Source organism: Triturus cristatus, chromosome 2_1, assembly GCF_964204655.1.
Source record: "Triturus cristatus chromosome 2_1, aTriCri1.1, whole genome shotgun sequence".
Taxonomy (NCBI): domain Eukaryota; kingdom Metazoa; phylum Chordata; class Amphibia; order Caudata; family Salamandridae; genus Triturus; species Triturus cristatus.
The window spans coordinates 371,289,390-371,316,319 of NC_140581.1; the positions used below are offsets into that span (position 1 = coordinate 371,289,390).

The 26,930-nt window shown below is 43.8% G+C and overlaps 1 protein-coding gene across 6 annotated transcripts in view; it reads right to left on the minus strand.

Annotated features, from left to right (window-relative positions):
• Positions 1-26,930, minus strand: part of IL6ST (interleukin 6 cytokine family signal transducer) — a 563,892-nt gene that overhangs the window by 533,763 nt on the left and 3,199 nt on the right. The window lies entirely within an intron of this gene.

Below are 26,930 nucleotides of genomic sequence, written 5' to 3' on the forward strand. Positions count from 1 at the left end.
GAGGGCATTATACAAGCTCGGTCTGGGAGCTGCGTGGGAGAATAAAACAGCACCTCCTAAACAAGAACTGAAGAAAGCTTACTGGTCTTGGGTGGATAACGAGAGACTTGGTAAATCAAATCACCCAAGATCTGTTGCCAACTTCTTGATGGTTAAAGATATCCCCTCCAGAGAACCATATTTGGACTTGATTCACAGTTCACATGATAGGGCATTATATTTCAAATTCAGGGTTGGGGTCTTACTTTTATGTCAGTTTACCTCTACCTGGAAACCACCACTGCAAACTGTACCCTATTGCCCATTCTGCGAGCTAAAAATCGAATCTGTCGCACACTTTCTATTTGAGTGTCGAGTCTATATGGCCCCTAGACGGAGGTGGTTGAAGCCTCTTTGTAGGAGCCTGGGAACTCGCTCACATCTGGAAGCTATAAGAATACTGCTCTCAGATACAAGACCCTTTTTTGCCATTTGTTTGGCTAAATTCCTAGGCTGGGCTTGGCGCATAAGATCTGCTAAACAACTGACGATACAGTAAAGTGTCCCTTTTTCATTTTTCATAAATTTTAAGATTATCCCGTGTAAATATGAAATGTTTTTAATGGTAATATGAATTGTAAATTGCTTTGTTTCGACCATTGTTTTTATGCTGTCATGTTTTGCTTTTATGATATGTTTCTATATCGAAATAAAGCTTTACTACCTACCTACCTCACCCCTAAATGCCCTTCCTTCACAGCAGCAAGCACAGTTAACCCCACACTGATCTGTACAAAATGTGACACGAAAGAACTTAATTGAACATGCTGAGACCCACATTTCTTTGTAGATTGGACAAACATCACCCCCACTATTCGAAAACCAAACCAATAAAAGGTATTTTCCAGGGGAAGTAAGACCACAATAACTACAGAGCCACTGTTGCCAACTCTCTCACATATGCATGTTTTACAAAAAAAAACAAAAACGGGAGAGTTGGTCACACAGCGTTGGACCATACAACCAATAGTTCACATTTGTTCAAATGTTTGTCCAATCCCATTCATTCCTCCATTCAAATATGCGTTTCTACATAGTCCTGTAGAAAAGAGACATCTTTCCCGAATCCATTAATTACCAACAAGGCAATGTATGGAGATGTCACCAGATCATGTATTAAGCTAGGGACTAGGAGCTAAGAAAAGGGTAGAGTAAAAGTGGGAGATGGACCAGTCCTGAGGTTGAAAGCATACTGGCTGCATTGCAGTGTCTGTCCTTGAAGAAAGAGACCCTGAGGAGGAGAGACAAGAAGAAATAAGAGACATGACTCACTCATCATAGTTTGCCAAAGAGTGCCCTGGGCGTGTTCAACAGGTGGGGGTAGAAGGAGTCGTTGGAGAAGGGAGAAAAATGAGAAGAAACAGTTGATCCCCTCATCGCCTGCGCCTGGGATGCAGGAAGAAGTGGTGATTAGAAATGGCTGATGCCGTCTATACAGCTGTGCGCATATGTGGTGCAGAAGATGCCACAAGTAAATCTCTTTGGGTTCTAGAATTGGGCAGGCAGCTACAGAGAGAGGTTCAGAGAGAGAGAGAGAGAGAGAGAGGCTATGTGGTGGCCATTCATGCCAGAGATGTTCTCATTCAACAGGTCTTCCAAAACATGGCCATGCATACACAATATATGTTTTTATTTTGTGGTAATCTAACATAAAATACATGGAGGATGGGGAGAGCAGGGTAACACAAAGGGTGCAGTAGCTCCTATGGTTCAGACAAGATGGCTACTTTGTCAACGTACATGCTCATCATGATTTAAACAAAACAGGGGGGGTGGCTGTCACAACAGCTATGGATGGAGTTATTTGATCCGACCACCTGTGAGAAAGGCATATCTCTTGGGGAGACACCGATTCTGGAAGCCAAGAGTGAATTGAAACAGACCTCCACTGACACAAAAAGTGAATGTGGAATCCACTGATGCAGATATGGCTTCTATGGATGAAAAGTAGCCCAAAATGGAAAGTGTTATGCAGAAGAACACTGGAAAATTCAAGAAGCTGGTGTCCAAGGTGTAGGTGGCACAGGAGGTCAGTAAGGTGCTGCAGGATTTTATGGAATGTGCATCTGATTCATATGCTGACTCAGAGAAACTACCTAGTGGTAACCTACGAGATTCAAAAACGGACCTTTTGGGGTGCCAAAATAACTGTTGCAGAGGAAGCCCTTGGTACCCTGACACAGTGGGTTTTAGACAGAGGGATCCTCCCTGTTGACAACTCCACATAATGAGATCAAATGGGAATAGAGAGACAGGACATACAGTCATCACAGAGCGGAGGCAGAGACCAGAGAAAGAATCCTGAAGCTAATCGTCTAACAGTAACAACTTGATGGCAAGCAAATGTTGATGTTCCCAACAAGATGGCGGAGACAGCATATTCTGGAAAAGGATCTGTTCCAACTGAGATCCATTACATCCATGTGACATCCTCCCACATTAAAAGTGACTCACGATGGTCAGCATCATGTCTTTACCAAGCCACCAAACATTTATTTAGAAGCAAGATATAAAGAAGAGGGCATGCTGCATTTATGGGTGGATCATTTGTTTGGTTGACACACAGGCTGGTCACGGAGCAATGAACAATTCTATTAGGGTTTGTATTTTTTGTTCAGCCTAGGGTTAATTTTGAAAGACTTCTGACCAGTGTGTTCATTATATAGCTTGGAAGCTGCTAAGATTGTTCTTCTCTTTCCCACTCTACCCTCCTACCCCCCACTCTTCTATTCCTTTTGGGGTAGGAATGGAGTACGTTCTTTATTAGGGGACTGCGTATTATTCCATGTCCCTGGCAGGCAAAATGTTATTGCTACATACAAAAATATTTGACCTCAATATTATTGCCTGAAGACTAAAAAAAAAACAGAGCAAAGTTCATTAAAGAGGAGGAAGACGAAAACTTTAGGAAATAAAGCAAGGTTCGACCAAAACACATTAGGGCAGGAGGACCTGTCAATCCTTTCACTATTTCAGAGATGAGAGCAAAGGGTTATAGGGCAGGAGGAGGTGCAACAGTCGGAGGAACTGATAAGTTAAAATGTGGCAGAAGAACAGTGAGAAATGGTCCAAATATGGCAACGGGACTAAAAGAAAAGTAGGGCGAAAGGCAGAGTGGCTCAGAAGATGCACAAGGAAGATGGTAGAGAAAGAAGCCACAGAGGAAAGGTAAACTGTTCAAGAAGGTTATGGGTCTTGAAGGTAAACGGTGCCAAGAATGAGGAGGAACTCAAGAGACAGGATAGTCAAGAAAAAAGAAAGGAAAGGCAAACGAAAAATCACAGGCAATGGAAACAAGACGGGGGAGATCAGGGAAATGGACCAGCTAGGAGAAGAAGTGTGGTGCGACGTTTATCTTTTGGGTGATGCCGTACAACAGCATGGCGAGAAGAGAGAGAGAGCGCAAAAAAAAAAAGAGGCATTGATGCAACCACAACGGTCATGTCATTCTGTAGCTGCACGCATGCATGCATGATGACGTGTTGATGAATCATTAATGCATATTTTAGAGGCAAGCAAATGAGGGTGACAGTAAAGTCAACAAATGGTAAGCAACTGATGGGGCGTAAGCCCCTGTAAGCACTTAGTAGGCCCACAATAGGCTTTTGCCACAGACCACATGTGCTGTCCAATAGGCTCGACCTGAAAAAGGGGTGCCTCCTCTCAGTTAAAACAAGCATTGGCATAGCCAATAGGTCTCGCTTTTGGGTCCTTCTAAGTATTTAGTTATGTAGCACAATATCCTTGGTGCAACCACATCAACTGTTGCGTGGCTAAACACTTATAAGGTCCCAAAGGCGAGACCTATTGGCTATGCCAATGCTTGGTGTGTGTGTGTGGTTGTGTGTGTGTGGTTGTGTGTGTGTGTGCAGTTGTGTGTGTGTGTAGTTGCAGGTGTGTGTGGATGTGTGGTTGTGTGTGTGGTTGTGTGTGTGTAGTTGCAGGTGTGTGTGGATGTGTGGTTGTGTGTGTGGTTGTGTGTGTGTGGTTGTGTGTGTGGTTGTGTGTGTGGTTGTGTGTGTGTGGTTGTGTGTGTGTGGTTGTGTGTGTGTGGTTGTGTGGTTGTGTGTGTGTGGTTGTGTGGTTGTGTGTGTGTGGATGTGTGGTTGTGTGTGTAGTTGCAGGTGTGTGTGGATGTGTGGTTGTGTGTGTGGTTGTGTGTGTGTAGTTGCAGGTGTGTGTGGATGTGTGGTTGTGTGTGTGGTTGTGTGTGTGTGGTTGTGTGTGTGGTTGTGTGTGTGGTTGTGTGTGTGTGGTTGTGTGTGTGTGGTTGTGTGTGTGTGTGTGTGTGGTTGTGTGTGTGTGTGTGTGTGGTTGTGTGGGTGTGTGTGTGTGGTTGTGTGGGTGTGTGTGTGTGGTTGGGTGTGTGTGGTTGTGGTTGGGTGTGTGTGGTTGTGGTTGGGTGTGTGCGTGGTGTTGTGTGCGTGGTGTTGTGTGCGTGGTGTTGTGTGCGTGGTGTTGTGTGCGTGGTGTTGTGTGCGTGGTGTTGTGTGCGTGGTGTTGTGTGCGTGGTGTTGTGTGCGTGGTGTTGTGTGCGTGGTGTTGTGTGCGTGGTGTTGTGTGCGTGGTGTTGTGTGCGTGGTGTTGTGTGCGTGGTGTTGTGTGCGTGGTGTTGTGTGCGTGGTGTTGTGTGCGTGGTGTTGTGTGCGTGGTGTTGTGTGCGTGGTGTTGTGTGCGTGGTGTTGTGTGCGTGGTGTTGTGTGCGTGGTGTTGTGTGCGTGGTGTTGTGTGCGTGGTGTTGTGTGCGTGGTGTTGTGTGCGTGCGTGCGGTTGTGTGTGTGTGTGTGCTTCACACCATTTTACTGCCACTTCTAATCGCAGGAAATAATCATCAATGCACCAGATACTGCTCACAACCTAGAATTTTGTTCTGAATCGAAGGGGTTTGTAAGCAACTTACAAAATACAATAGAATTCGTATTTTATAATATGCTTAGGAGACCCACGTGAAACTCTAGAACATCGTTCTGCGCAGGAAGGCACAGTCCACAAACTCAACTTTTGAATTTCATATAACTGTTCGTTTAATGCTTAGTGTATGTATTGCGCAGAGGACTTAACTGGAATAACGAAACCTAACCTTGTGCAATGTGTTAACTGGTGCTCATATAAAGCGCTTCAATGCCCTTGGGCCAATGAAGCGCTATATAAAATAGCAAAAAAACACCTATGTGCAGTTCCAAGCACGTCTGCTTGATGTCCGTCACTTATTATAAATTAGGCCGCCATCTTGTCGCGGCAGTAGCAGTGTGCAATATATATGCATAATACGTTTAAGGACAGTTTTATTGAAGGTGAATGCATTTTTTGGTCTTTAAGTCACTACAAACGACCGAAAAGCCATAGAGAAACATTAAAATACATGTACTGCGTCGGAGAAAAAGTTCAATGTCATTATTTTATGTACTATTTGTATTATGTTCACGTTAAAAGAAAGTTTATAGTAAATCCGAAGCTTATGCACGTTGATATTTTGCCAACTTCAATGGTTATATGACGTAAAACTATATTACCTAGGTCGTCTGAAAAAGGCTTTCCGCTTCAAGTATGGCCCGTTTTCTAATAGCTAGTGAGGCAGAATATCTAGTGCCTTTTTTTTTCTACCATATGTAGACGGGGCGGGCTAGTGTCTGAAGTGGCGTGAAAGTCTGACGGGAAGATGGCAACAGACAAATTGAAGAGCAAAGTGACTTCTGCCTTCAAGATGCATGGCTTGGTCCTGCGAGCGTGAGTGTCATCTGAATGATAGGGCAGAGGTAAAGCGGCATGTGTGCGAGTGAGCGGATACAAAGTAAAGTAGAGTTTGAGGTTGAATTCGGAACATCATACATACTGGAAGCCTACATAATCTGAGTCTTGTGTCTTCTATTGACTGAGTACATCGCAAGTGAAAGTGATCGCGGGCGCTTAATGAGCATGACGAGGTTTGCCATATGGTGCCTCTGCTCCTAAGCGCGCGCCCGCACACTTGCACTGTAGCTCTAGGCTGGCCATGGTAGCACTTTTTGGAGCCCTCACAAAAGTCTCGCCAGACCAGCGCATGCGCTGGGTCAGGCGAGACCTAATAAACGGGTGGTGAAAGCTAATAGATGTCAAAGAGAATTAATCGACTTGTGAGGAGGAAAGAGTTGACAATGAATTATATTTTCACATGCTACACTTGAACGATGGGTGCTTGAAGCTAGTCAAGTATGGTTCAGGCCCCGATGCAGCTGCACAGTTTCAAACTTTGAACGGTTTACCAGACCGCTCTGGTCTATACATTTGTATCTGATCTATAGACACCTTGAACGGTTTCAAACTGGGAGCCAGTTTGCCAGGGCAGTAGAAAGTTATGCTGGAAACAAGAGGATAGTTTGGAGGGTAATGTAAAGTATGCATTATTATCAGAACCCTTATCTGGAGAACAGGTTTACTCAAGGCCTGAAGTGATAACAGGAAACTGAGTTTGGAGGTCAGAACAAAATCCTTCTGTGAACTGCATGCCTGGCTAAATCGGTCACAAAGGCAGGGTTGCACTGTTCACTACAGCCAAAAAAGATTTAAGACTTATATTAAAAGGTCAAATAAGGCATTTGCCCACAGTTTTGCTTTTGCTGCCTGTTAAAATGTTTATTTCCAATAAAAGAAACATAACAGAGTAACACTGGTGTTTTCAAGCAGAAAATGTAAGTCACTTATACAATAATTAATCCCTCATGTAAAAGCATTTTCCGATTCTGCCCCTGGACTAACTTAAATATACATTTTCATATCGACTTTGATTCATTGCAAAATAAAGGTATGTCATAATTTAAGTCTATATTAATACGTTTTGGGGGAAAACACTATTGCATTCAAGGGACTTCTGTTGGTAATTCATGTACTACAAGTCCAACATCATTTTTCTGCATTATCACCGTGGCAAATTTACTTGTAAGTTACAACCTTCTGCAGTTTTCGATACACTTTAGTCAGGACACTATAAACACAAGAACGAAGAAGTGCAAAAAAGAAAAGAAAAGAGCAACATGACTTCTCCACTGGATGACTAGGGAGACTTCCAATGGGACAACAGCGCACAAAACATAGGCTATTGCTCCTCCCCAAATAAGGGGAGACTTTCAGCCCATATGGAAGAGATATAGATGGGGTGGGCTGGTTACCCCCAATCTCCAACGGCACTGGAGCTGAATTTCCACTACATTTGAAGGTTGTTCCACAGGGACCTTTAGTATGAGTATATATGTGATATATTACCTACTGGCGGTCGCCAGTAGGTAGTTATAGTTAGGACCCCTTTTCCATAGGAAATCCGCAACATTCTATTTTGAATAACTTTGGCGCCGGTCGATGAATCCTCGCGAATTTCTCAAAATAGGTGGGGCGCTACGCTCCGCTCCTACCCTGAAAGTCTCGGGGGGATTCGTCAAGCGGGGGCTGAGATAAAAGGGGGGTCCCAAAACGCGTTTTTCCCATGCATTTTTCCATAGGACCTTTAGACAGAGCTACAGCCCGAACGGCTGAACAGAATTACTAGAAATTTGGCAGAGAGGTAGTCCCTATGTCAAGGAAGTGCCTTTTGTAGGTTTGGTGTAAATCTGTTCAGTAGATTCTGAGAAAATAGCCTTTAAATCAATATATATATCTGAGCCCGCTTACGGTACGCTTACCGTACGCTTACCGTACGCGTACGGTGGCGTGCGCGATTCTGATTGGCTCTTAGATCTTAGTAAACATTCGAATCGGCCGAAACCAGGAAGCGGCGTCCGCCATTTTGTCTCTCGCACTGAGTGTTATTTATCAAACATGATGCCCAAAAACATGTTACGGGGCTGTTTTGACAACTCCCTCCCACATAGTCATGTTGAGGGAGTCCCCAAACATCCCCCATGAGCAAAAACGGTTTTATTTTTTTTTCGGCAATTTCACCGAGTACGCTTACCGTACGCTTACCGTAAGCGTACGGTAAAAAATAGAAATAAAAAAAACACTATCCACACTTACCCCACCCCCTGTGCTTTTGGTGGCCGTAGGCCACCAAATGGACAGGGCTTATTACATCAGTAAAAAAACTATATTTTGGCAACATGAAATTATAAAATCGAAATAAAAAAACACTATCCACATTGACCCCACCCCCTGTGCTTTTGTTGGCCGAAGGCCACCAAATGTACAGGGCTTATTAAAGTTGATAAAAACCGTGCACGGAACGCACTGCGTTAAGTGGGCGCGCACGCCTCGAATGGCGTAAAGTAACTTAGCATTTAAAAAACCGTACAAATTCACTGAAAAAACCATAGGTTTCACACACGTTATAGTTAGGAATTAGCATTTAAAAAACCTTGCAAATTCACTGAAAAAACCATAGGTTTCACACATGTTATAGTTAGCGGAAATTTTACTGATAAAAAAACAATGAAATTGCCCCGTTATAGTTAGTGCTGGCAACTATAACTCACGCGACCGCAATCTTCTGCTGATGACATATGTGTCTTTATAAAAAAAAATATTTGTAATATATGTATAGCTAAAAATGTATGGAAGAAGACATGGGCAAATAAGTGTCTAAATACAGTATTAGCATCAGCAGAGGATTGCGGTCGCGTGAGTTATAGTTGCCAGCACTAACTATAACGGGGCAATTTCATTGGTTTTTTATCAGTAAAATTTCCGCTAACTATAACATGTGTGAAACCTATGGTTTTTTCAGTGAATATATATATATATATATACACACGGGGAAACACTACTTACAACGGGCCACACCCGATATACTGTAATAGCCTATGGCTATTACAGTATTTCTGCCAAAGTGGGTAATAGATCGGGAGTTTACCCCACAAACTGCCCACCCCAAGGGAACAAAAACACCAACAGACACCAGGGAAAAACATTTTGGCATCAGTTCGCACACCCTGCCACCTGACTTTGTGAACCTACCAATATTTCTTTCCCTGGGAGACAAACTGGTGTATTTTTCTCCAATGTGGCTGACAGCACCACTGCACACTATGGATGTATCCACAAGGTCTCAGCACCGCAAAGCAATTGCAAACCAAGCAGAGGGGAAATGAGACTCGATACGAAAAACATCCCCCTGACCTCCCTTCTGTTCTTGATAAAATTCAAAACTATGAACAGGGCTACAATCTCCGATCGGCTGTGTTACACCAGGAAGAGTGTATTAAAAATCTTATACCTCCTGGTCTATCACGTATATAGGATATTCCATCTACAGTTGTTCTACCCCCTGGGGAGGCAAAATGGTGGGTTTACCAAAAATCTGCCCCCAGTAAGGTAGAAAGCCCCACTAGACAGAAGGAATATGTCCACAAGAGACCTACTAAATGTCATGGGGTAAGGAACAGCCCATACTTGCATTGGGTCACACCGTACCCTGTTGCACCAAAGGCAATGACAGTTTTTCTGCCGCTCTCGGAGGGACAGACAAGAGAGTTTACCCCAATAAGCCCACTCCAGAGAGACAGAACGTGCCAGTAAAAAATATTTTAAATAAAAAAAGAATGAGCTAAGGAGAAAGTCCTTCCTGGCATAGGGATGCACACTCAGCCTTGAGGCATAAGCAGTCTTTTCGAACCCCTGAGAAACAAAGCAGGAGGGAGGGGTTTCCTCCCAAGCTGCCTGCTCGAGGGAGGCAGGAAGCACTAAAAGGTGGAGCTGATCTCTCTTAGGAAAGCCAAGAATTCACCATGGTAGAACAGATTTCTGCGCTTTAACATTTCCCCCAGGAGAGAGGAAAGCAGAGACACGCTTGGTGCCAGGAAGCCCAGAGTCTCCACTCATTTCCTTTTTTTCATTAGCTTAACCAAAATGATTCTTTGCGTCCATTGGGCATTTTAGGCCGCTCGAGGGGTGCAGATGAAGGATTAACTCCGATTTGCCCCACAGGTGAGCTGAAATGCAGATGGTAGGCATAGGCCAGAACATGGAATATCTTTTGTCAGGAAGTCCATCTCTCTACACATTTTTTTTTGTCCAGTGACCAAAAATTAACTCTGGTGTACAGGAGCAAGTCACGATTCTCAAAGTTGGCAGACTAGGGGTGAGGAGGAGGTGGGACACCTCTCCAATGGGGATAGTTTCAAAAGGATTACTACTCCCTAACTGAAGAATGTTCCCCAAGCTGGAATTATGGGACTCTGGAAGGATTGCTTTTGTGTTTTGTAAAAATATTTTATTTTTCCATCGAGCAAGTCACTGGAACTGTGTCTATTGGGGCATTTTCTTACTATCACCCACACCTATACCGTAGTGTTTCCTCCAGGGACCCCACACCTTATAAAACTTCCTCGCGCATCCTCAAGCCTTGAATGTGACCGTTTAGGCTGCCATGTACAAGTCCATCCCCATTTTCCATTCCCGCAGAGTTGGCTGCTCTGAGGCTCCCCAATATTAGGCCACATCTCTTTTTGCCACTAATAGGCCCAGATTGCTGAAAAGATGTTTGGCTTGCGGAGCATCAACATCTATGGGCATACCCAGGAGGATGTATTTTGGGCCTGCTGGGATGGATTCCCCCAGTACCGTACCTAACTCTCTCAATATATCAGTCCAATATGATTGTATGGTGGGACAATCCCAAAGTGTATGCCCCACATCTTAGACAGCGAGGGGAAACCCACTCTCCCAAATTTGTGTAGGCGGACCACATCGTAATAGACCCGGTGTGATATCTTAAATTGGATAAGTCTTAGCCGGGATTTGATCGCCATATCACTCGGTTGCATCAAGGCCACCAACCAGTCCGTGTCACCCAGTTCTCCTACCTCGCTTTCCCATCTTTCTCTCAGTTTCTTTAATGAGTCGGGCATCTTGCAGTAAATCGTCTTATACATCCAGGACATCGCTTTTGCCTCCAACTCCCCCTTGAGTAGTCTCCCCTCTAGGGGTGCATATTCTGAAATCTCATCTATGGCTAGTCCCTCCACATTCCAGGTGTGTTTGACTTTTATGTATTTAAAATATTGTGTTTTATTAAGCTGGTTGTCTAGCTGGAGGGAGCAGAACGGAACCAGGCCCCCTTCCTCCAAAGATCTCCCAACTTGGAAATCCCATGCCCCAAACCCTTTTAGTTTCCCGATTTCTTTTAGGTCAGTTCCCACCCATTAGGGGAGTCTCTCAGTGACCTTTGTGGGCCACCCCATGCACTTCCCCACCCTTATCCAGGTTCTATTGTCATCTGGGTTGCCAGAAGCAGCTTTCTTACACCCTTCCCTCCATGTAGTGATGTAGTATAAAATTGGATTCTCTCCAGTGTATAAGTGGAGTGATCACCGGGTGCATGGCCCCAGTCGTTAACCACTATCAAGTGCACCACCGAGTAGTATGCTTGTATGTCTGGGAGGGTTTTGCCTCCATTGTATTGGTTGTGCTGCAGTGTCCAAAGTGCCACTCTTGGGTGCCCCTCGTACCATCAAAGTTTCCAGACCTCTCCTATTCAGGTGAAGATCTGTTCCAGGACTATGAGGTACAAGTTCTGAAGGCCATATAGGAGTTTTGGCAGGGTTATCATCTTGAACATGGTGGCCCTCTCTCGCAGTGTTCGTGGTAATGTCCTCCACTGTTCCACATTTCCGTGTATGTCTGTCAGTATTCTACAGAGATTTCGCTCGAGGCTGCATTCCCTGTCCAAGATAACGTATATCCCCAGGTATTGGAATCCATCCCTATCTACACGCAGGCTCCTTGGCAGATTCAGTGAGTCTAGGTCTCTTTTTACAGGTTACAGGCTTGATTTGTCCCAGTTTATCATGTGACCTGCATGGGCTCCATATTGCTTGAAGATCCTAAACACTCCTGTCAGTATCTCACTCAGGCGAGTGACATGCAGAAAGAGGTCATCGGCACAGAGTGAGGTCCTCTCATCCTCCACCCTAATGCGGCAGCCCGCATTATCTAGATGTGCCCAGTTTATGCAGCCAGCGGTTCAAGCGTGAAAGCAAACATTAGGAGGGACAAGGGCAGTCCTGTTGCGTTCCTCGCCCAATAGAAAAGTCAGAGGATAGCCTCCCGTTCACTCTGACTGAACACTGGCTCTGTTCACTTGCTCTCTATCTCTCTCATGCAGGCACCCCGTCTTTTGCCCAAACCCTCTTAACACTCACTACTATTCTAGGCCTTTGGTTGCCCACCAAGTCTTACTCTCAATCTCTTGATCCAATCACTCCAACGGTTACCCTCAGTCACTTGTTACTCCCCACACTCACATGCTTCTTTTAGGCTAGAGAGAATAGAAGGATAACAAGCAAATCCCTTGTCACTGGGCTCGTCTACCCCATGCGTGACTCCCCCTTGGGCCATAATCTCATTACTTCTCCTTCCGAGTCCCTCATCAGTCCCACCCATTCTGTCTCTCGCCCCCTTAGGATAAAGCACAGTCAACCCCTTCATGGTCAGTGTCTCTTTGGCTGGCCTTCGGCATTTCGGTGTTGGAGATGCAGACCAGTGCATCGTCCTCCATCCCCCACAATGCATCTTTTCCTCCACATCAGTTTGGGGCCTCTGGCTCCCTTGCCGTCAGGTGTCTTCATCAGAGTCAGAGAACCCACCACCAGTTGTTCTGTCATTGTTGAGCCATCCCTGCAATGCGCCCCTGCCTCGTCTCAAACGATTGCGCTTTTGCAGATCAGTTACCAAGGTTTGGGTCTGGCTCCCTTTCCGTTACCTTCTGGGTGCAGCTGGTCCATGCTTTTTAGTGACTTATGTTGTAGTCTTTGTTCGAGCCAGTACCAGGCCTCCTCTGGCATGGCAAAGAACTGTGACCGGTCATAAATAACTTAGAATTTAGTGGGGAAGAGCAACATGTACTGCAGTCAGAGCGAGTGGAGCTTGGCTTTTACAATATCGAATGTCAGTCTCTGTTTCTGGACCTCACAGGAATAGTCTAAGAATATCATGATGGTGGCCTATTCATATTTGATTTCCCCTATCCATCTCACCTCCCTTAAGATCATGTCTCCATCTTGAAAATTCAATAGGTGGGCTATGATGACTCACATGGGTGTCCTGGTGATGGTCGAGCTGCCGATGCCCTATGTGCACTTTCTATCACAAAGCAACTGGGTAATTTCTCCTTTGAAAAGGTGGGTCGAAGCCAATGTCCCAGGTAGCCCACCATGTTAGTTTTTTCTACTCCCTCAGGAAAGGCTGCCAGTCTGATATTGTTGTGTCTTGCCCAGTTCTCTGCATCAACTCTCCAGAGTAGGTCTTTGGTCACCGTTTGCAATTCTTTTTTATGTCTTGCCCATAGCCTGAATCACGTCCTTCAGTTTTGACACTCGTCCCTCTGCTTCGTCACTCGATGAGCTACATTGCGGAGGGCTTGTCTTAACAGCGATACTTCACCAAACATTTCCAATCTTGGTCTCTAGTGCCGATTTACACAGTTAGATTGCATTGATGAGGGTAGATTTGTCAGGAATCACAAGTGGTACATCCACATCTGGTGCAGTTTTTACCACCTTGGCGTATTTGTGTATCTTCCCATGGCAGGGTGGTTTTAGATCCTTGTCTTTCTCCATTTCGCCATTTCCCTAAAACAGTTTCTACCTCGTCTCCTCAAATGGCAGGGCTTTATTGACGGCTTTATTATCCTCAGGTCAAGTGTCTCTCACACAATGAACTCTTTCACCCTCCCCATACCTGGTGCATGGTGTAGGATGACACTGTGGGGATTATAAAGGCAATCAATAAAGACTATAAGTGTTTTGCTTCCCTTCTCCGGTTCGCCTCTATGGGCTTTAAGTTTTGAGGGCCAGGTTCCATGTTAATCAGCCAATTATGCATTCTTTCTCCACAGTATTTCTTGGCACTAACTGTCATACAATACCTTGGCTGCCCTCTGGATTACCGTCCTAAGTTTGGTTTTGAGTCTCCCAGATGGTAGTCGGTTTGCTGACTCACTTGGCCCCCGCAGTTAATCTGGCCCTCTCCTGTACAAGTTGCTTTACATTCTCTTCCTTTATAGGTGGGAACTGCTGTAGAGGAGGGCAGCTAGTGAGGGCGAACGACCATCGCAACGCATGCCTCACATCACATGCGTTTACGTCGCATGCCGTCACAACGCACGCGACGTTACGACGCGTGCGTTCACTATGCACGACGTTACATCGCGGGCGCCATTACATCGCGGGTGCTTTTAGAACACAGGCGCTGGGACAGGAACGGCGGGGTGACAACGCTGGAACCACGACGAGAGACAGGTAAGGACGACACTGCACTCGTAAGGTTTTAGGGTAGTTGGTGGGGAGTGTAGTGGAGGGGACTGTTTTAGGGTTTAGGGTAGTTTATGGGGAGTGGAGGGGAGGGTTTTAGGGGTTAGGGTTAATAGTAGTGTTTTAGGGTTTAAGGTTTGGGCTTAGGGTTAAGAGTCGTGTATGGTAGTGTTTTAGGCTTTAGGGTTAGGGCTTAGGGTTTAGAGTCGAATATGGGAGTGGTTTAGGCTTTAGGGCTAATGTTAGTGTATGGTACTGTTTTGCCTTTACTGTTTACGCCTTTGGGTTGAGGGAAGTGTCAGGGCGTTGTACTGTGTTTGGGGTGGCCGTGAGGGAGAATTTTGCGGTGTGATCGAATGTGTGGTCTTTGTGTGCGTTTTAAAGGTCTTTTGCATGCATGTGAGGGCGCAGTGCGATGTAATGGTTTGCGTGGTGAATGCATGCGATGTAACGGTGCGTGCTATGTGAGGAATGCGATGTAATGGTGTGCGTTGTGTTTGTTTGCGTTGCATCGTCATACATCCCTAGTGAGTTACCTAATCAGCAGTCCTCCCCACTTCACAAGCAACAAGAGGGGGGCGCATCTTCTTTGCGGATCATCCTCAAACTGGTTTACCTCCAATATTCTGTGCTTATGGAGTACCCACTCCGCTGTGTTTTCTTTCCCCGCTCCCCGTTCCAGCCTCCTTGTAGCTCATGGGTCCCTTGATTTGAAGTAGGCCTCAGCCAGCTTCCCCTTGACTGGTCTTCAAGGCTGATCCCCACAGGTACCTCTCGCTGTATGTGATGTTGTTTAAATGGGGGTGGGGGCTGACTATACAGCCAACTTGAAGTCACTGTCCCCCTTCTTCATGAATCGCCTAGGGCCCTGTCCATTCTAGGCAGATTCCACCCATGATCTTCACCCCCCTCACCTGCGATGCCAATCTAAATTCATATTTCTTTAGGTTGGGGATGGTTAGGAAGGAGAAGTCGACAGGGACATTACCCACCCATGTACTAACTTTGTTCAAAATAAATGCCTGCTATACACCTGGGCTCATATAGGACAAAAAAGGATTGGGGGGGGGGGGGGGGGTTAAGGTGAAGAGCCAGGTTTCCTGGCACAAGATGTCCCTCTCAGGCCACTACCCACCACTTGGCACTTCCACCTACCCTTGGGGAGCACATGGACGTACTACTCTAAACCTATGGCATAGGTGAGGTGAGTAGCACTTAGTACAAGAGATCTATTGTTTCTAAAGGTAGGGAATTTACAAGACTTGCGCAAAATGGTCTAGTTTCTGGCTCCCTTCACACCAGACCCAGGTATCCCTCATATGAGATTCAAAACGAGCACACGTGTGCCCTACACCACAGTGCAGATAAACACTCAAAAACTTGAATCCATGTTTTGAGAGTTTTAGAACTGCAGTTGGTCATTGAGATTTCAAAAGGGGTATGTGTGCAGTTGTATTTATTTATTTATTTGAAGGTATTATATAGCGCGAATATGACCCTTGTGGGTATCAGAGCGCTTTACAATGGAAGATAGTTGAACAAAAGAACACTGTATGTTATAATTATGTCCTACTATACAAGCAGCCGTTATGAGAGTTAAATACATTGTTCATGTGAGTTTAGTCATGAGAAGAGATTTTACTTCTTTTTTGAAAGAGGCAGTAGAGGGATTCAGTCTTGTTTCTGGGGGGCAGTGCATTCCATATCCTAGGAGCGATTCCAGAAAAGGCACGGTTGTAAGTTTTCTTTTTGGCAAATCATTGTGGTTTTAAAAGATTACTGGAGCTCCTGGAGGATCTGTTGCCACATGAGATCACCAGTTTCTGGGCCAGATAGCTCGGAGTGTTGTGATGTAGGAATGTTGAATTCTTGCTAGCTAGTTAAGAACTCTAAGGTCAGGGAAAATGTGGCAGTTTCTTTTAGAGCCTGTGATGAGTCTGGCTGCTGCGTTGATTGATGCTCTTAGAGGGGCCGCTTTGATGTTTGATCGCGATTGCGATCACTTTCGTGGCCGCTTTGATGTTCTCCATGAGCCAGGTTTTTTTTCTCCTGTTTATTACTTCTATGTAGTAATGGTGGCACCCGTGCGCCGCCATTACTACAGAGCAGTAATAAACAGAAACAAGCATTGGCATAGCCAATAGGTCTCGCTTTTGCGACCTTTTAAGTATTTAGTTATGCAACTGTTGCATGGCTAAACACTTTAAATGTGGCAGTAAAATGTTTGCGCATTAGACTGTGCCAGTTTCATGTTTTTGATATATGCATGCAATAAAAAGTGATTTTTTTAAAGAAAAAAAATAACAGTCACGCCAGTTTGCTGAAGCCAGATATACTGACTTTGCAAATTTAAATAGAGCTCTGGGACGATCTAAGGTATGACATGCATGTATTGTACAAGCCTCCCTTAGCCATAATTCCCTGCAAACGTCAAATGCTGAAGAACACTCAATTTGCACAAGGTTCTGCAGAACCGACCAGGATTCCTCTGGGACTCTATAGTTTTCAGAAATACCGGTGGTTAGTAGGGCTCCCTGGATGCCTGATGACCCTAGCCTGAAATATTGCAGCCATTTCCCTTGGTGCAGTCCACATTGATTTTACATGGCTGCAGTTTTGGCCCTATCCTGTAATATAGGATAGCCCTTCCCCCACTTGTGAGGTATGGTTTCTATCAGTAAAAACATGGGAATGCTGGATTATATCGCTTTTGTCGTTGGCTGAAAAACCTGGTGGGGTAAAGTGGAGTATGCATGGCATGGTAGCGTACTGCCACTACAGACAACACCTTCAATTGAAAGGACGATTACATTTGCACTCACATACAGTTTTACTGATAAAAGAATACATCGCACAAATGATAGTGTGTGGAAATGTCATAACCCAATGTATTGATTTGATCGTAAGAGTAGTTCATTTACAGACATTTAAATTTTGTTGTGTGCTAGAAAATAACACCTGTTTAGCCATCCTCACGCAGGCTCTACTTTGAAGTCAGAGAAAGAAAAATAAACACTGGAAGACACAGCCTGACATTTGACCACTGTCTTTGAATGCATAGCAAATGTGACAAAATAAGAACAAGATTTAAAGGCCCGTTTACAGCAAACGAGTTTGTGGATGAATATAGTAAACGAGAATCCAGAAAGTCAATGTACGCAAATGCATGCCTAGGTCAACTTTGTGAATGTCTCGGAGATGTGTTTACCAAACCAGAGAGCTGCGCTGTCTGGTAGGTTGCGACCTAAAAAGCATTTCACAAACAACTTTGTGGATCTTTCAGTTGTTGCGGTTTTTGATATTTTTGTCCCAACGCTACAATCACCAAGACATCCGAGGCGCTGTACTTATTGAAAGTAGTGTGGGAATAAAGGTTGGTAAGAAATTTGCTATTACATACTGAATTTTGTTTATTTTTGCAAATCACTTTCCATAAACACTTTTTAAAAGAACTCCCTTACTATCTCTTTGCATTACAGCTAATTAATCATTTAGAGCATTACAAATCCCTAAACTCAGTTTCTTGGTACATTAAATAAATGTATTGGTTGTGTGAATACCCATTTTTTTTTCTTCATCATCAAGTGATGCATTGTCGGTACACACTGAAAAATAATTGTGAGCCATTACTCTGTCTGCTCTGGGTATCCCAGGTTTTTGAACAAACTACAAACACTAAAGTTTTGTATTACTTTCTTCAAACTGGCCTTCATTACAAAAAGTTACAGAAAAAAACGTACTCGTATTTATCTTATTCCTCTAGCACTCACTATTTTATTTGCTCATCAATTAACTTCTTTATGAAAACTTTCAGAGAGCTAGACAAATTACCCCTTCCTGAATTCACTTTTTTTTTAAAAATATTTAAGATTTAGGAAAACAATAGAGCTCACCTACTGGTTTCACACCTGGTCCCCCCACAAATTGCAAGTAGATAAAAATGCAAAGATAGGAACTAATGACCACCACTTGGAAACATAGCAATAACATTGTTTGTATTTTCCTCACCGTCTAATTCGTGGAGCTGGGAGACTGGTGATCAGAACAGAAAACCTTTTCGTCGATATCATTTTAAGAAAAAAAAACATTTGCTTGAATACATTTGTCCGCATTCTTCTGAAAGGAACACGTTTTTGTCATATATCGGCTTTTTGCTTAAAGGTAAATTACAAACCCCAAATGAGTGGGAGGGAAACAAGGATAATTGTGGCCAGAGTTTGTTTATACCTGCGGTTTGAAAAGTGACATGGACGACTAGCTTTTCAGTGTTTCTGAATTATGTTTTGTTTAAATGAATAGTTACTTGAAGAAAGAAGAAATTTGGGCAGTAGGTTTATTTTTATAGGGCTACTTTTCATTACATGAAAGCAGGAATTTCCTGCGCGTTACCACATATTCTGAACTACAGCCGCGATGATGTAGCTTTGTTTTGGTGTGTTTAATTAGGCACTAAAGATTCCACATTTAGTCGATATAACTACAACAATTCCATTTCATGTAAAATAGAAAGAGTGAGGATTAAGGCTTTTTTGAACAGGGGTAAGGGTATGAACATGTATTGTAAGAAATAAAATGCCCCCTGCCGTACAGTAAAAGGGTATATTTAAAGTCACCTTTGAGTTCCCTGACCTGATAAAGGAGCTTGGCCTTGTTCTTTTGATTGGTGAAAGACATCCCTAGTAACTTGCACTAGCCTTATATTGTACAACACAGTGGGGCAGATTTACAAGCCCCTTGCGCCTCTTTTACGCCGCCGTTGCGTCACTTTTGTGACGCAGCGGCGGCGCAAAACCAGCGCCATGCTGCGGGGTATTTACAACGTGACGCATCTGGGAGATGCGTCACGTTGTAAAGCCCTGTGCCAGAAGTAGACGTTCCTGTGCAGGGGGGGGGCGTTCCAGTGCAGGAACGCCTCCTAAAAGTGGCTGAGTGAAATCTACAAGATTTCACTCAGTCCCTTTTGAGCCCATGCTGCGTCAAAACCCTGCGCCTGCTTGAAGCAGGCGTATGGATTGATGCAGCATTGTAAAGATTGGGCACCCCAGAGCCTTGCTGGAGCTGCGTTCGCGCTTGCAACGCAACTCTAGCAATGCGCCGCCTTTACGGCACAGATGCGTCACGCATCTGTCAGTTTTTGCCCCATGGTGCGCCGCATCCATGGTGGCGGAGCCGTGACGCACAATAACTGGCGCATCCCTGCTGATATGCAGGGAGGCGCCAGTTATTGTAAATCTGCCCCAGTGTATTTAGCCGATATATAATGTTCCTAGCTGAGAGTAAGCTTTGCCTCCTAAACAGGCCGCTGTTTCCAAAAGGGAGGTGGCTGTCCCACCACTGCAGTCTCTCCTTTCTTAAAGCCCACGCCCAGGAACAGTGTCGATATGCGTGGAAGGTGGTTGGGCTGGCAGTGTGTGGTAAGGATATTATTGCGGGAGATATGGTCACAATTACAAGTCTTATTCTCTGCAATGCATTTTCTCCTAAATCCAGGGCTTTAAGTGGGTCGGGTCCTGCAGGTGCTCAGCACAGGCATTTTACTTAAAAGCAGGTCCCTATCGGGCTCTCCATTTTTGCCCTCACCCTCAGGGTGAAAAAAATAATCTTAACTCTGCAGCAGTATCACCCTTCACTGCCTGTGATGTAACTTTGAAAAAACTCGTTTTAGTTCTTTCACAGTCTCATCATTTGAGAACTGAAGCATTTTCCATAGTGTATACAACAAATCCATAGTTGTGTTTTATTTATTTTATGCAACTAACAACCATTGACAAAGCAAATAGTCCTGGCTAGTTGTAGGTATAATGTTACTTTTGGCAGTGACAGAAACAGCAAAATACCAGTCGAGCGGCACACTATGCTAAGCACACATTTTTAGTTTATGTGTTTTTAAGCCACGCGCATAATTACATCGGCCATGCCTCTTTCGGAGACCCCTCAGTTTTTTCATCCCACTTAAAGCCTTGCCTAAATCTATAAGAATCAAAGTTGCAATATTAAAAATAATACAAATAGCTAAACAAACAAACGTTTAAGACCATGTCTCTACTTTAGGAACCAACATTCACTTGCATTATTTAATTTAATATACAAAGAAAAATGCAAGCAATTCTGCCCTGGATAGTGCAACTTCATCTGCGAGATTCATCATGTTTGGAATCACTAGGTAAAACAATACTGCAAATTACAACCCATTGCATTTATGACCTGTGCTCAGATGGATAATAATTGCAGACAAAAGTGTTTTCACTGCTTTCAAAACTCTGGCCATTGTAAAGAGGCCCAGTCAGAACAAACATCATTAAAGCGTTAAGGTACAGTGAGCATGTAATTTACAGGTCAGCAATCTTCACGCCTGTGTTCTCAAAACACAGTAGCGGAAGAGCTCAGAAAGTTGTCATCGTCTGCGCCTTCGCAGCCAATAGTTGCAAGGGAGCAAAGGTAATGATCAATTGACATGTTCAACACAAAAGCAGCTATTAATGCAAAAAAGTATTCTGAAACACCATCACACTCATACCGACAGTGAAGACAAGTTATTAATATTTAGGAGGCTTTATTTTGAGTTTAAAGAACTGAAATTCCTGCAACTTCTGGAGGAAACTTAATAGGGAGTAATATTCCTACAGTGGAGGAAAAGCTGCCTGTAGGTTTACTGTATATTAAGAAGTTTCTCCAGAAACTGGAGAGTTGTCTTTTCCCTTTAAACTCTAAGGGGCATATCAGCAAGGTGGCGCCATGAAATTATTGCCGCTTCAGCGTCCGTTTTCGGGCGAAATGCGGCGATAATTTCATCACCTTATCAGCAAAGACACGCTATCGCGTGTTTTGCTGATTTAGCGCCCCTTACAACAACGCTCAGCTTTGCATCTCTAATGAGATGCAAAGTGGACGTTCCGTGCCAAAATAACTGGAGAAATGTCACTAGCCGACATTTCTCCAATTATCAAGCTGCACGCAAACAAGCAGAGCAATAAGAAAAGTAGCGCTAACCACAGTTATCGCTACTTTCCTTACGCCTGCTTGTAATTTGACTTAGCCATGTAATCCAATGTGAGGTGGATTACATGGCTAAGACCACCCTGCCCTATCAGCAAGGTATCGCTGGTCGCAGTGCGATTATCACTGGATTTCCAGCGATAATCACACCGTTTTCCAGCTAACTCATGGATTCGCATCGCTTGGGAGATAAGCGTTGCTGATAGCACGCTATCTCCGCGATAGAAACCAGCGTTAGCCTGCGATAATTATTCTCGCGCTAAAAGCGCTGAGCGATAATTGCTGATATGCCTCTTTATGAGGCCCGAAGGATTTTCTGTTCGAGCACTTCTACAACGCATAGAACATCTGGTGTTCTAAAAGGTATACAATGCACGAAGAAATATTAAAGGAGGTAGAAAGGGAAAAGAAAAAAGGAGGAGTGAGTTGAACAAAAAGTTTGGATTTGATGATCTTAGATATGTGAGGCTTAATTGCCAAAGCTTTTTCTTTCGTTGAGCATTATGCATACTTTTTGGGGAGTAAACCTGTTTTACTACTGGGAACTACTCACAGAAAAAATGCTTTGCGAGTCAGGCCTAGATACCGAGGCCCACAAACGGGAAGGGGGTTGTGTTCATATATGAATGAAGAAGTAGGGGGGCTGTGTTAAAAAAACATTTCTATCACTGATGGAAGGACATAAGAGACAAGAGGATGCTATCCAATGTATGAAATGATTATATTATATAGTTTTTAAATCCTCCTCCTGTGCTGATGTACAGACACCCTAGCCCAAATTGTAGATCAGAATAATGCAATGCTATAATGGGTGAAACCTCAGACCTAAAAAGGAGCTAGACTTCCCGTTTCAAAGCTGCAGAAAGTGCATGGTGTTTATTCAATCATTTTTTTTCTTCTGCTATCCCCGGATGGTTGGATCTAAAGACAAACAAGTTTGTCCATTTCACATCATTCACGATAGTCATATCGCAGAATATAATTTTGTTACTTTCAAAAGGAGAGTTTTTGGTAACAGTGGACTTGCAAGATGCATTTTTTCATGTTGCTCTTACGCAGAGCAGCCAACAATAACTCAGGTTCACACTGGACAATCAACATCATGAGTTCAAAATGCTCCCTTTCGGTCAGGCTACCTCATCGAGAGTCTTCACAAAGGTACTTGCACCAGTAGTAGGTGTTTATTTATCTTGATAACTGACTTGGAACTGAATCTCTTTCCAAGGCAGATGCCATTTTGACCAAAATTTGCAGGTGCCTGGAGTCGTCAAAATTTTGTCATCAACCATCAGAAATCCTGTCTTCAACCAGTACAGAAGATGTTTATTGGGACCCTCTTTGATAAGGGAAAGTAGAAGGTATTTCTACCGGAAGAAAGAGAAAAACTTACAAAGTCAACTGGGACGTTTGTTAACTTTTCCTCAGGCATCAGCCAGATCGTAGTTGAGGATACAAGGCTTGATGGCAGCAACAACTAAAATTGTTACAACACGGGCGCACCACCATTAGAAATCCTTGATCAACCATCTTTTCAGGTTCAAGTTATCTGTGTCACAGGAATATGAAAACCTGATACCGGTACCAGACAAAGTGAAGTAGGAGTTGAAGTGGTAGCCAGATCCACAGAAAGGAGTATTTGTTCAATATACAACTCCTGTAGTGTTGATGAAAGCTGCATTCCATTGGAGTTGGGGAGCAACTCTGGGGGACTGGAGAGTCAAGCTCAGTTGGGGTCAAGTTGGGAAAAAAACAGTCCAACAACTGGAAGGAATTAATGGCGATTTGGTACACCTTGCAGTCTTTTGCTCACAAGCTGTTAGGGAAGTAATTTTTAGTTAGAATTTATGACAAGTGGGACTACATAAATAAGGCTGGAAGTAAAAAGAGCAAGACCCTAGCAGCCGCAGCTGATACTATTTGCTCATTGGCAGAGACTAACCTATCACTGAGAACAATGTATTTGCAGGGGGGGGGGGAGAGCAATAAACAGGTAGACAGTCTCAGCCACAATTTGAATCGTCAGTGAAATTCCAAGATAAACTAGAAACTTAGGAGGGGTTGTGGCACATATAATCACACTCCCAGTCATTCCCAAGGTACGGGTGCTCCGCTCCCAGGACTAACCGTCCCAAAGAGAACCCCAATTGCAAACAAATATATCAAAGAATATGGGAGACGCACTCTGGACGTATTATTTCAGAGTACAATGTTACGGAGTTAAAACTTCAGAAAAAAAAAACTGGTCTTGTGGAAAAGTCCAACGGCAGAAAGTAAAGTTGTGGTTGCGTGTGTAAAGGGCTTTACACACGCAACCACAACTTTACTTTATGCTTGTGAATTACATGGGAACTCTTGCTGCTACTGATTTGATGAAGAGATATTACAAACGTTATATGTACAATTTTGGAGTTTTGTTATGTGCCCTGCCGAAGTCCTGTTGTCCATTGGTACGAAACGCATTGGCTGTGTCCATGTCCATTTCGTGATTGAGAAGATAAAAGTAAAGAACAACTTTTAATTCAGATGTATAGTTGTCCATGGTAACCTGACTAAGAAGTTAGACTATAGCACAAAACGAATTTGTTTTTCTGAAATTTTGCTACAGTAACAGACTCTGAAATAATACATACAGAGTGCATTTCCCATATTCTTTAAGATCAATGAAATTCCACTTGAAACAGGAAGTGTTTCCGACCATAAACTTGCTGTTCAGTATGCCATTGTAAGATCCAATTGCATTCCCAAACAATGCCCTGCTTTCGAGGTTTTGCTCGTTGACCAACTGCCATAAAACCTTAGCAGTAGATGCTCTATCACTTCTGCAGCCAAAGGAGATCCTTTATGCTTTTTCTTCAATTCCCTTCCTCCCAAGAGTGCTGCAGATGATTTGGGAGGAAAGGATTACAGTAATTCAGACAGCCCTTTCTGCCCCATTGTTCATGGCTTACCCACTTGAAACATTCGTCAGTGCAGCAACCTCAACAAATTCCACTCCGGCCCTCTCCTCTTCAGTTTCTGGATTGGTCAGAGAGACAGTTGTTCAATCTGCATCTGACACCATAGAAGCTGAGTGACTCCACCCCTCCAGAACATAGGTGTTAATAAGGAAGAGGTTGCAGACATTCGGGAATCCTGAAACATATTAACATTTGTTTCGCATGAAAAACAATGCAGAGCCTCGGAAAAATGTCTGAGGGGAAATTGTAGTATCCAGAACATGTACACCTTTTCAAATGTTAGAATTTCTGAGGGATGGGTTTCTAAAGGATTTAGCTCCATCGTCCTTCGAGTCACAATGGGGAGCAATTAGGGGAATCAGGAAATCATATCGTGATATCTTGCAAATAGTCCTTCTGGCATCTAGGTTAAGTAAAAGCTTTCAACAAAGTAGCCAGTGGATCCTAATTCAGCACTTATGTGGATCTTGGCTGTAGTTCCCGCAGGCGTACAAAATTAACTGTTTGAGACATTAGAAAAAGCAGGTGCTTTGTGCAAAAGTAGCCTTCCTACGGGCAATCACACCAGCCTGAAGATTAGGAGAGTTGGGGGCCCAAGTCATTTCCTATCCTTATCTTAGACTTTTCCTGGATAGGGTGGTGTTAAAAAGAGACCCAAAATTTAGAACTAAAATACAAAAACGTTTTAATTTAGTCCTAAAGATTTTTTTAATCAGTCTGTGTAAAGAACTCTGCTCACTTGGGGGCATATCTACAAGGCGGCGATATAAAATTATCGCCACTTTTGCGGCCGTTTTCGGCCGAAAAGCGGCGATAATTTTATCGCTATATCAGCAAGGTCACACTATCACGTGAAACCTTGCCTTAGCACCTGGATTCCTAACGCCCATCTTTGCACCTCTAATGAGTTGCATAGGGGGCGTTCTTCCCCAGGATAACGGGAGAAATGTCGTATCAAGCCTCACGCAAAGCAGCATAGCAACAAGAAAAGTAGCGATAACCTCTGTTATCGCTACTTTCCTTACGCCTGCTTTGAAACTGACTTAGCCATGATATCCTATGTAAGGTGGATATCATGGCTTAGTATGTGAGGCCCTATCAGCAAGCTATCGCCAAACTTTGTGGGATTATCGCTGGGTTTCCAGCGATAATCTCACGTTTGGCAGTTAGCTCTAGGATTTTTAATCGCTTTTGAGCTAAGTGTTGCTAATAGCACGCTATCTCAGCGATAAAAATCCACGCTAGCCGGCGATAATTATCCTAGCGCTAAGTGCGCTTAGCGATAATTATCGCCGGTTGTTGCCAATATGCCCCTAAGGCGCATATTCTCAAGATTCGGCGTTAAAATTATCGCTGCTTTATCGGCAGAAAACTGCTTCTAAAGCGGCGATAATGGGCTTGATAATATGCCCTTGAGAATTCCAATAGAAGCCCATGTTCTGGTGTTAACATAGACTTCTATTGGGATTCTCAAGGGCATATTATCAAGCCCATTATCGCCGCTTTAGCGGCAGTTTTCTGCCGATAAAGCAGCGATAATTTTAGCGCCAGACCTTGATAATATGCCCCCAAATTAGCATCCAGCGATGTGGAAAATAAGTGGCATATTATCAAGGTCCGGCGTTAAAATTATGGCTGCTTTAGCGGCAGAAAACTGCCGCTAAAGCGGCGATAATGGGCTTGATAATATCCCCTTGAGAATTCCAATAGAAGTCCATGTTAACACCAGAACATGGGCTTCTATTGGAATTCTCAAGGGCATATTATCAAGCCTATTATCGCCGCTTTAGAAGCAGTTTTCTGCCAATAAAGAGGCGATAATTTTAACGCCGGACCTGGATAATATGCCCCTAATTTTCCACATCGCTGGATGCTAATTTGGGGGCATATTATCAACAAATGGCGTTAAGATTATCGCCGCTTTAGCGGCAGAAAACTGCCGCTAAAGCGGCGAGAATGGGTTTGATAACATGCCCTTGAGAATTCCCATAGAAGCCCATGTTCTGGTGTCAACATGGGCTTCTATGGGAATTCTCTGCGGCATTATCGCCGCTTTAGCGGCCGTTTTCTGCCGCTAAAGCGGCGATAATTTTAACGCAGTGCTTGATAATATGCCCCTTAGTACTTTATTGGGAAGAAAAACAAAAGATTTCTACACTTTCACTTCGCTTTTTTGTGTCATACGGGGGAGCAATAGAGATAAAAATGTTATGCCTGCTACTTTAAGTAGGTGGGTTCACCAGACCATCTCACAGGGTTATCTATCAGAAAGACACGATTTGCCAAAAAAAATGTAAAAGGACATTCAACAAGAGCAGTCTCTACTTCTGGGCAGAAGCATTAGGTGTATCCTTGCAAAAGATATGCAGGGCAGCTAAATGGTCCACTTAGAATACTTTTGTATCACAGTAAAGGGTAGATTTGATCCAATTCGAATGGGTTAGTTTTGCCACTGGAGCTTTGAATGTTGCAATTCAGTAAATGCATTTGTAAGGATGTTTATTACAATAAACTCATAGATAAATTAACAATTTATTGTTGGTGTAGTTTTGGTGCTTGGGTGTAACCTCATAACAGGAATGGGATAAGGAGCACAGATTATGTGGTAGCAATCCTATTACTTACTGGTAATCTTTATTAACCTAAGTCTTAGTGATCCTTGTCCCAGTCCTCAATCCACCTTCCCTCATTCTCTGTTGGGCACCTCCAATACAAGTTTAGC